Genomic DNA, 11,691 nt, shown 5'->3' with positions numbered 1-11,691 from the left:
TCCATCAGGCATATTATTAGATTTCCGCATGCAGCTTAGAACAGACGACACTAGACCAAACGGTTCCAAGGGTGGGGGTTATTCAGGGCAAAGGTGGGTGGGGGGAGAAGTAGAAGAAGAAGATGGAAGAAGAGAGCAAGGTCAGGGAGTTCCGCCTGTTTTATATGGGCGGTGATGTAGCCTCTCCCAGGTAAAAGTGAGGTAGCCAGGTGGGTTCTGGGAGTGTATGGCGGTTGCCTTGGCAACGATGTGGGGTCGCAAAGATGTGATGTCACTAGGTTCGAGCCTGATACCAACATACCTCCCTTTTTCATATTATAAAGAGAAGAAAAAAAGGGAGGAGAAGCCAATGGTGAAAGGGGAGTCGGAGCCCAGTGTCTCTTCAACTACTTCCCGTTGTGGGGGGTAGCTGGCTTTCACCATCAGGGTCCACTTGTTAGATGTGTGTATCAGGTTCCTCTGTGGACAGTGGCTGGTAATTCTGTAACTGATTAATAGTTTGGTTAGAAATAATAACACCAAGAGGATGGCTAAAAGGAGTGTTACGAAAGAGGGTATCTGCTTTTATATGTTTTGTTGTTGTTGTTGCTGTTGTTTTATCTCAGAACTGGAGGTCTCACGTTCCCTAAAAATGGCATTCTCCTTGGAGGAACTGGCAAAGACCATCTTCTTTAGCTGTCAGGACATCTGGCCTCCGTCAGTTCTGAAGCACCACAGCTGGAATCTCGTGGGTCTTGTATGTAGAAACAAGTGTCTTGTGGTGTTGGTAGAAGAAATGGTTGCTACAGGATCCTAGCATATGTACCCGACAAAACTAATATGGGCAGCCCCCATAACCATCTGGCCAGTTTTGACAATAATCTTCTATCTGGTCAAAGAGAAAGCAAGTATAGAGAACATAATATTTAGATAGGATAACAGATATAGGGATGATAGCAATTTGGATTGGTTCTTGGTATCCAGCTATGGAGCAGTTTCCTGAACCTGTTTGGAAAGACTGTTTGTTATCTGTGGGGGTCTCTTGAACCTCGAACCTCCAGATGTGAGGGCTGACCTGGATAGAAACAAGCAGCAGGGGGAGGACGATAAACCCAAGTCTAGTCCAGTGAGGTTGAGCTTGGCTGCCGGAGTGGAGTCTCTTTTCTGGGATTGAGGACAAGGTGGATGATCTTGATGTCCTCTGGAGCTTAATAGAGCACTGTCCTGTTAGGGTCGATGTGTATGAAGAAGAGTCAATTTTAAATGGAGGGATGAAAGGCTTGAGGTGAGACAAGTGGACATAATGAGGGAGTCCCTCAAGTTTAGCAGCTGTAGGGGTCACAAGAATTACCTTAAAAGGGCTCTGCCATTTGGGAGAGAGGGGTGAGGGCCAATGATCTGGAGGGGAGAGAAGGACTTGGTCTCCAGTGTTGACAGGCAGTGGATAGGAGACAGTGTGTGGTTGAGGTGGATGGTGGTCAGCAAAGTTCCACAAGAGAGAACGGAGGTGGCAAAGTAGTGGGGTGAGTAGATGGTCTGGGAGGGGAGAGCATTTAGGTGAAAGACCAGGAGTTAAAACTGGACATCCATACACGAGTTCAAAGGGTTAGATGAGGAGAGGCCACTTGGGAAGGGCTTGTAGCCTGAAAAGAGCCAGAGGTAGGAGTTTTACTCAGTCAAGATGACGTTCCTGTGACAGCTTGACAAGAGTGGTTTTTAAAGAGCAGTTAGTTCTTTCTACCTTACCTGAAGATTGAAGGTGGTAGGGGATATGAAACTGCCAGGGGATGTCTAGGGCCTTAGATAGAATTTGAGAAACTTGGGAAGTAAATTCTGGACTATTGTCTGACTTAATAGAGGCTGGGACACCAAATCAGGGGATGATCTCTCAGAGGAGGAGATCAGAGACTGACTGAGCCCTTTTGTTAGTTATGGGAAAAACCTCTAACCAGCCTGAGAAGGTGTCCACCAAGACCAGGAGGCACATTTGACACTTGGCACATTTGACAGCGGGCATGTGGATAAAGTCAAGTTGCCAGTCAGTTCCGGGAAGGGAACCTCTAGCCTGATGGGTAGGAAAAGGGGTGCTATGATACCTTGAGTTGGGATCTGACATCTGATAGATTTTTCAAGAAGCAGTGATAGATTTTTAAGAAGCTTAAGTCCTCAGGAGTAGGCTGTAGGTGGGTCTTAACAAAATAAAACAACGCTAGGCTGTTAGGATGAAAGAGTTGGTGAAGATAGGACAGAGTTTGACGAGTGTCAGGGGGTGTAGATGGGGTTGTGGGTTGCAGTGTAAGAACATCCTGGAATGAATCTAGACCCCTAAGGGCCGCAGCTCTACCTGCCTCATCAGCTCAGTTGTTTCCCTTGGAGACAATAGAGTCATCTGTCTGGTGGGATCTGCAGTGGACAATCCCAATAGCTGTGAGGAGATGGGAGGCCTTTAGCATGGCCATAATTTGGTTTGCATTAGTTACTGATCCTCCTTTTGTGGTAAGCCTTGTTCCTTCCAGATAGCAACATGGGACAGGAGGATATGGAAAACATATTTGAAATCTGTGTAGATGTTGAGGGATTGTCCCTGTGCCAGCTGGAAGGCACAGGTAAGGGCTATTAGCTCAGCCTGTTGGTTGGTAGTATGGGCAGGAAGGGCCTATGCCTCCACCACCTTGGTGTCTGACACTATGGCATAGCCAGCTTTCCTGGCCCCTTCATGTAGAAAGGAGCTTCTGTGGTGCGCTGCCGCGCATGCGTAGTTTCCCTCCTGAAATCGCCATTAAACACCAGTAAGGGGAATGCCTGAGCAGCCGGTAACTGTCAAAAGCTGACGCAGCCCGACGAGTCATATCTGCCGAGAGGCATCAGCCAGTAGAGTAGGGACACGCCGACCCGATGGGTATATAAGGAGAGCTCCTCTTCCCCTCTGGGTCTTTCCTCTCTTCGGCTTCAATAAAGCTTGCTGCAGAAGGATCCTGACGTCTGAGTCCATTCTTGCTGGCGAGAAAGTGACGCGGGTCACAAGCTTCCATCTGTATACCAGGTATAGATGGCTTGAGGCGGTGTGCCCTCCTGTATGTGTGAAGGATGAGGTAATAGTTCCTCTAGGGTTTCAGTACAGGAATGAGATAGGGAGTAGTCAGTATTAGGTTGAGAAAGAAGATTGGAAATATTAAGAGGTGGGCATGATTGAAAGGTGAGGGTGGAGTCTTCTACTAGAGCTACTTGAAGAGAAAGAACCCTGGAGGGAGGTAGAGTCTGTAAGCCTTTATAAGTTAGGAGCTGTGACAGGTTGTGAGAAAAGAGAACAGTTATAGGCAACCCCAAGGTTAGTTTCTTGGACTCTCAAATAAGGAGTTCAGCAGCTGCTTAGGTACAAATACAAGGTGCCCAACCCTGGATGGTTAGATCTAGTCTCTTTGACAAGTATGCTACAGGTGCAAAAGAGGGTCCCAGTTGGTGACCTAAGACTCCAAGGGCAAATAACTCCTTTACAGTTATGTAGAGGGAAAAAGGATGAGTCAAGTACGGGAGATTTTAAGGCTGGGCCTTAAGGAGGGCTTGTTGGAGCCTTTGAACGGGCTTAGTAACGAGTTTGAGAAGAGGTTTGTGGGTGGGGCCTAATGCTGCTTCATATAAGGGACAAGAAAGTAGGGAAAAGGAAGGAACCCAGGTATGCAAAAAGCTAGCAATTCCTAGCAATGATAAGATCTCTTCCTTTTTAGAAGGAACAGTTAGAGACTGAATCAGATTCTATCTAAGATAATAGCCTTGTGAGTTGGGGTAATTGTTAGTCCCAAATAGGTGACCCGAGGAGTAGATAGTTGGACTTTAGAAGGTGAGACCCTGTAGCTCCGACTGGAAAGGAAATTTAGACGAGCAGCTGTGTCAGCTTGGCTAATATCTAGAGAGAGACTACAGAGAAGGACATCATTTATGTAAAGTACAATCTTAGATCTAGGGAGAGATAAAGAGAGCAAGTCAGAAGCCAGGGCCTGGCCAAATAGGTGTGGGCTGTCCCGGAATCCCTGAGGTAGAACAGTCCAGGTAAGTTAGGTAGAAAAGTGGGTGTCGGGATCTGTCCAGGTAAAGGCAAATATGTCCTGTGACTGGATGTCTAGAGGGATAGATAAAAATGCATCCTTGAGATCTATGACTGACAAATGGGAAGTCCTTGAGGGGATAGTAGAAAGAAGTGTATAAGGGTTAGCTACAACAGGATGGAGGGGAACCACTGCAGACTTAGTGCGCCTGAGGTCTTGAACCAGTCGATAGGCATCATTAGGTTTCTTAACTGCTAGTATAGGGGTGTTAAAGGGGGAAGAAGTAGGGTGAAGGAGTATTTTCCTTAAGAGGTCAGAAATGATAGGCTTAAGTCCCCTGAGGCTCTGGAAAGAGAGAGTGGTTACTGCGCTTGGGTGATGTACCTGGTAGATTCCAGTAACTGGATGACAACAGGAGAATGATGCTTAGCAACAGAGGGGTTCTGGACGTCCCAAACTTGGGGGTCCACCTGAGAAGCTGGTAAGGGAAATAACATGTTAGTGTTAGTAGGTTGACTGGCTAGAAGGAGGAGCAGAGGAACTGCTGGCGAGCTTGGGTTTAGGCGAATCAGGGGAACAGAGGAAATAGAGGCTCCCAACTTAGCTAAAATATCCCTTCCCAATAAGGGGACAGGACATGTAGGCACTACCAAAAAGGAGTGGATGAGAGGTACACCCCTAAAAATGCAACTAAGTGGAGGGTCTGGTGAGGAAGGTAAAGTTGTCTTCCTACCCCGACAATAGGAAAATTCGAAGGTGTGGTAGGTCCCCAAAACTCCGTTAGGACCGAGTAAGTGGCCCCAGTGTCCAAGAGGAAGGAGATGGTTCTTCCACATACCATAATATCTACCCGGGGCTCCCTGCTAGTGATAGGTGTGGTCGGGTTGAGAGAGCTTGGGCCCTGTCAGTCCTCCATAGCCAAGCCTAAAAGGTCAGCTGAAGGGTTTTCTGGGAGCATTGTCCCCTTGTTCTGAGCAACATGAGGGCAATCGACAGCCCAATGTCCCTTCTGATGGCACCTAGGACATGATCCCTTTGGCTTGCTGCGGTTGGGGCAAGCCTTTGCCCAATGATCATGTTGACTACATTTATAGCAGGGGCCAGGTGGTCCCTGAGCCTTCAAAGACCAGGAGGCTGGGGTAGCAGCTGAGGCTGGTCAGATAGCCTTTGCCAGCATATGGTATTTCTGTTTACGGGCTTTCTCATCTCTCTCATGGTACACCTTGAAGGCCAGCACCAAGACTTCCACCTGTGGAGTCAGGGCCCCTCTCCAATCGCCTAAGTTTAGCTTTTATATCGAGGTAGCTCTGGGAAAAAAAGTAGGTCATCAGAAGTTGCTTACCTTCTGGGTTTTCAGGGTCCAGATTAATATACTGCAATATCAGCCAATGCACCAGTGTTAGATATCTGCATGCAGCTTAAAACAAACCACACTATACCAAATGGTTCCAAGGGAGGGGAGTTTATTCAGGGCAAAGATGGAGGGGAGAAGTAGAGGAAGAAGATGGAAGAAGAGAGCGAGGTCAGGGAGTTCTGCCTGTTTTATATGGGCAGTGATGTAGCCTCTCCCAGGTAAAAGTGAGGTAGCCAGGTGGATTCTGGGAGTGAATGGCGGTTGCCTTGGCAACGATGTGGGAGTTGCCTAGATGTGATGTCACTGGGTTCAAGCCTGATACCAACACATATACTTGCAACTTTTTTTTGACTCTGAGAGACTATACTGAAAGCTTTATCTCCTGACTATTAATTTTCCTTTCTGTTGGAGAAGTCTGGTAAATTTATGAAATACTTGACCACTTACATTGCACAATTTATTTTACTTCTATTTATAGCAGGTGCCGTCGGTATCCTACAAGTAGTAGGGAAATACATTTTACTTTAAAATACAGAAGTTGTACAGAAGTTGTACTTATTGACTTTTGTAGCGACCGTTCTGCTGCTCCAGTCAGGGAGCAAGAGAGAGAGTGGGGACAGGGATGCAAAGAATGGAGACAAGATGAAGTCTGGTCAAAGACGAAGTCTGCCTGCTGGAGACGGAGTCTGAGTCTGTCTACTCTCTGTCGAGTCTGTCTAGTTCTGACTCTGGGTCTGCCCTGTCCTCTCCTTTTATATCTCTCCTGAGTCAATCAAGTGCTGGGATTAAAGGCGTGTGCTACCACTGCCTGACCTTGACTGAAAGGATCAAGATAATTATCAGAGTGTGTTCAGCTGTTATAAACAAGTCTCTTGTCAGGGTATATGGCTTAAGATGGCTGCAAAGATAATAACCGCTTTCGGCTCAGAGTCGGCTCCCAACAGACTTTATGTGTGGGTGTTTTACCTGTATCTATTGTCTGTGTATGACATGAGTGCAGTATCCTGAAAGCCAGAAGGGGGCATTAGATCCTCTAGAACTGGAGTCACAAATGGTTGTGAGCTACCATGTCCTGATCCTCAGAAAGTTCAGCCAATGCTCTTAGTGGCTAAGCCATTTCTCCAGCCCCTAAAATCATTTTATAATAGTAAAATGTGTCAAGTTGCAGAAAATAGTATATATTGAAATTTAGAAAACATTAACATAAAGTTTAGGAGCACCGGGCGGTGGTGGCGCACGCCTTTAATACCAGCACTTGGGAGGCAGAGGCAGGCGGATTTCTGAGTTCGAGGCCAGCCTGGTCTACAGAGTGAGTTCCAGGACAGCCCGGGCTATATGGAGAAACCCTGTCTCGAAAAACAAACAAACAAACAAACAAACAAACAAATAAATAAATAAATAAATAAATATAAAATTTAGGAGCCTGGCAAATGGTAAACATACTACTTTTTATTAAAAAAAAATTTTTTAGTTAAATTATTGTGATTTTTGTTTGTTTGTTTTTGTTTGTTTGTTTGTTTTTGTTTGTTTTGGTTCTGGTTTTGGTTTTTCGAGACAGAGTTTCTCTGTGTAAGCCTGGCTGTCCTGGAACTCACTATGTAGACCAGGCTGGCCTCGAACTCAGAAATTCACCTGCCTCTGTCCCCCAAGTGCTGGGATTAAAGGTATGTGTGCCACCACTGTCCGGCTTATTGTGAAATTCTTAAAGATTTTAATTCACCCAACAGCCTCCTCTAAAGGCCAGTCTCTAAGAATTCAAAATCAGGATGACCAAAATAGGTTGTATCTTTAAAAGATTGCCTCTTTAACAGAGAATGAAGTTCCCTACAGGAGATAATGTGTAGAGTGAAGCTTTGTATAAGTCCTATAGGAGAGAAGGGGTCAGGGGCATGAAAGTAATGGAGAAAGAAGGTGACGTAGGAATTTCAGGTCTCAGTTTGAACTTAAAATTGAAAGAATTTCAGGTTTGGGTTTAAACTCAAAATTTAACTGCCCCAGGACACATCCTGAGAGGAGCACGTTCCAAAGACTTACACACACATTCCAGGGGAAGGGCCCAAAATAAGAGGTAATGAGAAAGCTGGGCCCTTAACGTATTAATAAACCTGGGCAAATGGAAGCCACTTCACTAACACTCATTGTCATAAAAATAATGTGCAAATCTGAGTCATCTAGAGACTGGACATGGGAACGGCTCTTGAGGTCAGCCTTTGTAGTTATTGTTTAAGGGATGAAACTGCCCTTGTGAACTCTGTATAAAAACTGCTCACAGCTTTGACTCAGGGTCCCTCTTGCCTGTGTGCGAGGGAATCCCAGTGCACTGGTTATCAACAATAAACCTCATGTTATTGCATCTAATCCATTGTCTGTGAGTGTTTCTGTGGGAGCCCATTCCCCGGTTTAGATCTTAGATTCCAACATTTGGAGGTCCCACCAAGATTTGTGTACTCTCTCAGACCCTGCGGCTCAGGGATCAGAGGTCCGCTTGAGCAGGTTTATGTGTTTTCTGTTTTGTGTTTTGTGTCTGTGAAGTATATAACACAGTTTCTGTGCCCATGGCAGGGGCGAGAACCAGGAAGCCATGGAGAGCAGTCTGTTTTTGACACTGGGAAAGGGTCAGGTTTTGAGCTCTGGGAAGGAACTCTTTGGGGGTAACCAGGCAGTGGGATAGACGTGCCAGTATACTATAGGTCACAAGACACTGGAGGATGCTCCAGAGTCTCTCTGGGAGGTAGGATCGGATCTGTTAGATTTGGTCTAGTGTAAGCTGGCCAAGTCATCTGAATCTGTTAGATTTGGTCCAGTGTAAGCTGGCCATGTCATCTGAATATGTTAGATTTGGTCCAGTGTAAGCTAGCCAAGTCACCTGGTTAAACGGTCCTCCTCCATCTGGCAAGCCGCCTGGGGTGGCATCTGTTGCTCTCTTGGGGCAGTCTCTTGTCGGATATCCGATTCTGTTTGTGTTGTTCATTGTTTATGGTATTAGAGGGTGTCGGGAAGACCCCACTCCTTTTGGAATCTGTTAGATTTGGTCCAGAGTAAGCTGGCCAAGTCACTTGGTTACTGGATTCTTCTGCCGGCAGTTTTCCTATGTCTTGATTGTCTGTGTAACCTTGTTTCTGTGCCCATGGCAGGGGCAAGAACTGTCTGTATAACCTGGTTTATGCGCCCATGACAGGATTGGGCAGTCTATGTTGTCTTTCTCTATTTTCTTGGTGAACTGTCTTTGTATTGGTTGTCCCCACCCAGTGGACTCCATCCTGCAGCGGGTGAGAGGCATGGCCTCAGGGGACAGGGTGCCTGAGCAGAGGCAGTAGCAGGGCAGCTCTAGACAGCTGCCCAGCCTGGCATGCATGGCTGGGCTGGGGACCCCAGGGTCACTGCTGTCACAGCCCTGGCAGCTTCCCACCTGCCGCTTGCAGGGACCTTGGCCACTGGCTGCTTCTGGTGTGAGTACATGGTCCAGGTAGCACCGTGGCTTTTCAAATTATCACCTGTTTCAGGTAGCGCATCAATTTCAGGCAAAAATTCTCTAGAAATTTAAGATAATTCAACTGAGAGTTACAGTTTTATATATATATATATATGTGAGTAGCACTGAGACAAGTCATGTGACTCCAGCACGAGACCTCTGAGACCAACTGAGACCAACTGCTTGCAGGCAGGCCACTGGCTGTGAAAAGTTACAGGCTGTCCTAAGTCAGAGAGCAAAAAGAATAAGCCTCCATTTTGGTGCAAATGCTGATTTATAGTAAAAAAAAAAAAAAAAGGGGGGGGGGGGTAAGTTAGTTACTCTCTGCTTCTCCAAATGGCCAACCTTCGGAGTAGGGTAGCCACCCATAGGGACCTTCGTACAGGTGATCAAAGCAGTAGAGGAAAGAGTTTTTAGGCCAGGATCCCTCAGGCACCCAGACCAAGTGCCCTGTATAGTTACCTGGATAAATCTAGTAGAGGAACACCCTTCCTCTGATAAAAGTCTTTCTTTCTCAAGACCCTTGTAGGTTCTGGCCATCAGGAGTGCTCTTCAGGACCGAAGAGCAAGAGAGGATACCGGAAGGAAAGAATGTTCCCTCAGACATGGGGGCACCATCAATTGACCAGGCCGTGGTCAACAGAGGGTTGCTTCTGACCAGATCTGACTGGGACCTTCATGTGGCAGAAGGCAAGGGGCGCCTAAAAGCCTACACCAGATTCCATTGGCAGGTCTCAAGGGGGTCACATAAGGCCCCATGAATTTCGACCAAGGCATGTGAGGTTAAACAGGGATCAGATGAGTTGCCCACAGCCTTTCTAAAATGGCTCACAAAGGCATTCTGTCAGTCCATACTGTTTCTTTTATAGACAAGGCTATTAGATATCAGGAAAAAGTTTCAGAGGCTAGAGGGACTGCAAAATAAGTCATTAAAGGATTCAGTGTAGGTTGCTGAGGAAGTCTACCATAACAGGTAGAGATAGAAAGAGAAAGAGCTGAGAAAGAGAAAAGAAAGAGCTTAAAGGGAGATGAGACAGAGAATCTTGGCTATAGCAGTTAAGGGAAAGCAGAGAAGGGAAACTTCAATCAAAAGGAGATAGACAACTCCTTGAAAAGGACCAGTGTGCACATTGCAAGTAAAGGAGCCAGCTGCTGAGCCCAAGAGTGCCCTAACAAATGGAATCTGGGGTCAGGAAATCCTAGGCCTTGGGAAAAACATCCCCAAATAGCAAAAGTATTAGCTCTGAGTGAAGACAGCAATTGGGGTAGATGGGGTTTGGACCCACCCAACTCTTGGCTCAACATTCGGTTCTCCCCCAAGCCGATGGCCCCATTTCCAAGAAAAGGTCTTGGTTCCAAGGAGCCACTAACACCAAAATGTATGCATGGACTACCAGAAAAATGGTGGACATAGAGATGGGCTGGGTATCCCATTCATTTATGGTCATCCCAGACTGTCCTTACCCTCTGTTGTGGCAAGACTTACTCTCCAGGATAGGGGCCCAGATACACTTCCTGCCCAACGGGCTGCAACTAACTGGCCCTAAAAGAGAACCCATGGGTGGAGAAAAGACTTCTCCTACTGACCCCTGTGGGAGCCAAGGCAACCTGCTTTACAGACGGGAGCAGTTTTCTCCATGTTGGTCAGGACAAGCTGGTGCTGCTGTGGTGGATGGCACAAATGTCATCTGGGATGAACTTCCACTCCCCACTCCCAGGCTTGTTGGTGAAGAAAGCAGCCCTGGGACTTGGGGCTGGCGAGAAAATTAACATTTACACAGATAGCAGGTATGCCTTTGCCACAGCCCATGGTCACAGGGCTATATACCAAGAGAGAGGACTGCTTACATCAGAAGAAATCTTAGATCTCTTGGATGCCCTGATGAAGCCAGCAACTTTGAGTACTATTTGTTGCCCAGGACACCAGAAGGGAGGAGACTCAGTGGCCCGAGGCAATAACCAGACAGATTAAGTGGCTTGAGAAGTGGCTATTCGGAAGCCTATCCTGGTTATGGGCCTGCAAGAGACACCCACTAGGAAATGGGACTAGATTAAGGGATGGCCTCACTTAAAACACACAGAAGAAGAAAGGACTCAGATTGCTAGCCACCCTATCAACTATTGCCTAGAGAAAAAAGGACAATGGTGCACACAAGAAGAGAGAACTATACTCCCCAAAAAGCAAGCAAAAGACTTACTAGGCCAAATGTACAGATGGACTCATTTGAGAGATAAGAGCATCCAAGCAGTCAAGAGATCTAAGATGTATAATAGACCTCAGGCTTTGGGCCAGAGAGATAGTAGAACAGTGTAAGGTATGCCAGCAAGCAAATGCTTATGAGGCCAAGAGTGAACAGGGAAAAATGCCTAGGGGAGAACAGCCTAGAGTATATTGAGAGGCCAATTTTGTAAAAGTTAAGCCGAGAAAATATAGATACCTTCTTGTCCTGTCCAACAGGGCATTAAGCAGGGGTCTGGGGAGGTCACGTGAAAGAGAAGATGGGGGAAACAGGCGAACACAAGAAATGGTGGTCTGTCTATAGTCTGATCAAATTGCAATTTTTACTTTTTCATACAGGGGTTATATACACAAAAAAGGCAGGATTTGGAGAAGGAGATGACACAGGAGCGTGAGTGTTCAGGGGGAATACAAATATCTTCCAGAACAGAGTGTCAGCTGGATGAAGGTTCAGGGGACATGTCACTATGACTCTGACTATTATTCACTTGTCCTTATCTAAGTTGGTACTATCCACCAAGGTTACCTATCTACAAGGTGTATGACTATTTAGCCTGGCAATTTTCCACCAAAGCTGCTTATTTACAATAGCTTCTAGGCATCT

This window comes from Grammomys surdaster, unplaced genomic scaffold (genome assembly GCF_004785775.1).
Source record: "Grammomys surdaster isolate TR1022 unplaced genomic scaffold, NIH_TR_1.0 328, whole genome shotgun sequence".
Lineage (NCBI taxonomy): Eukaryota > Metazoa > Chordata > Mammalia > Rodentia > Muridae > Grammomys > Grammomys surdaster.
This window is presented reverse-complemented; position numbering follows the sequence as displayed.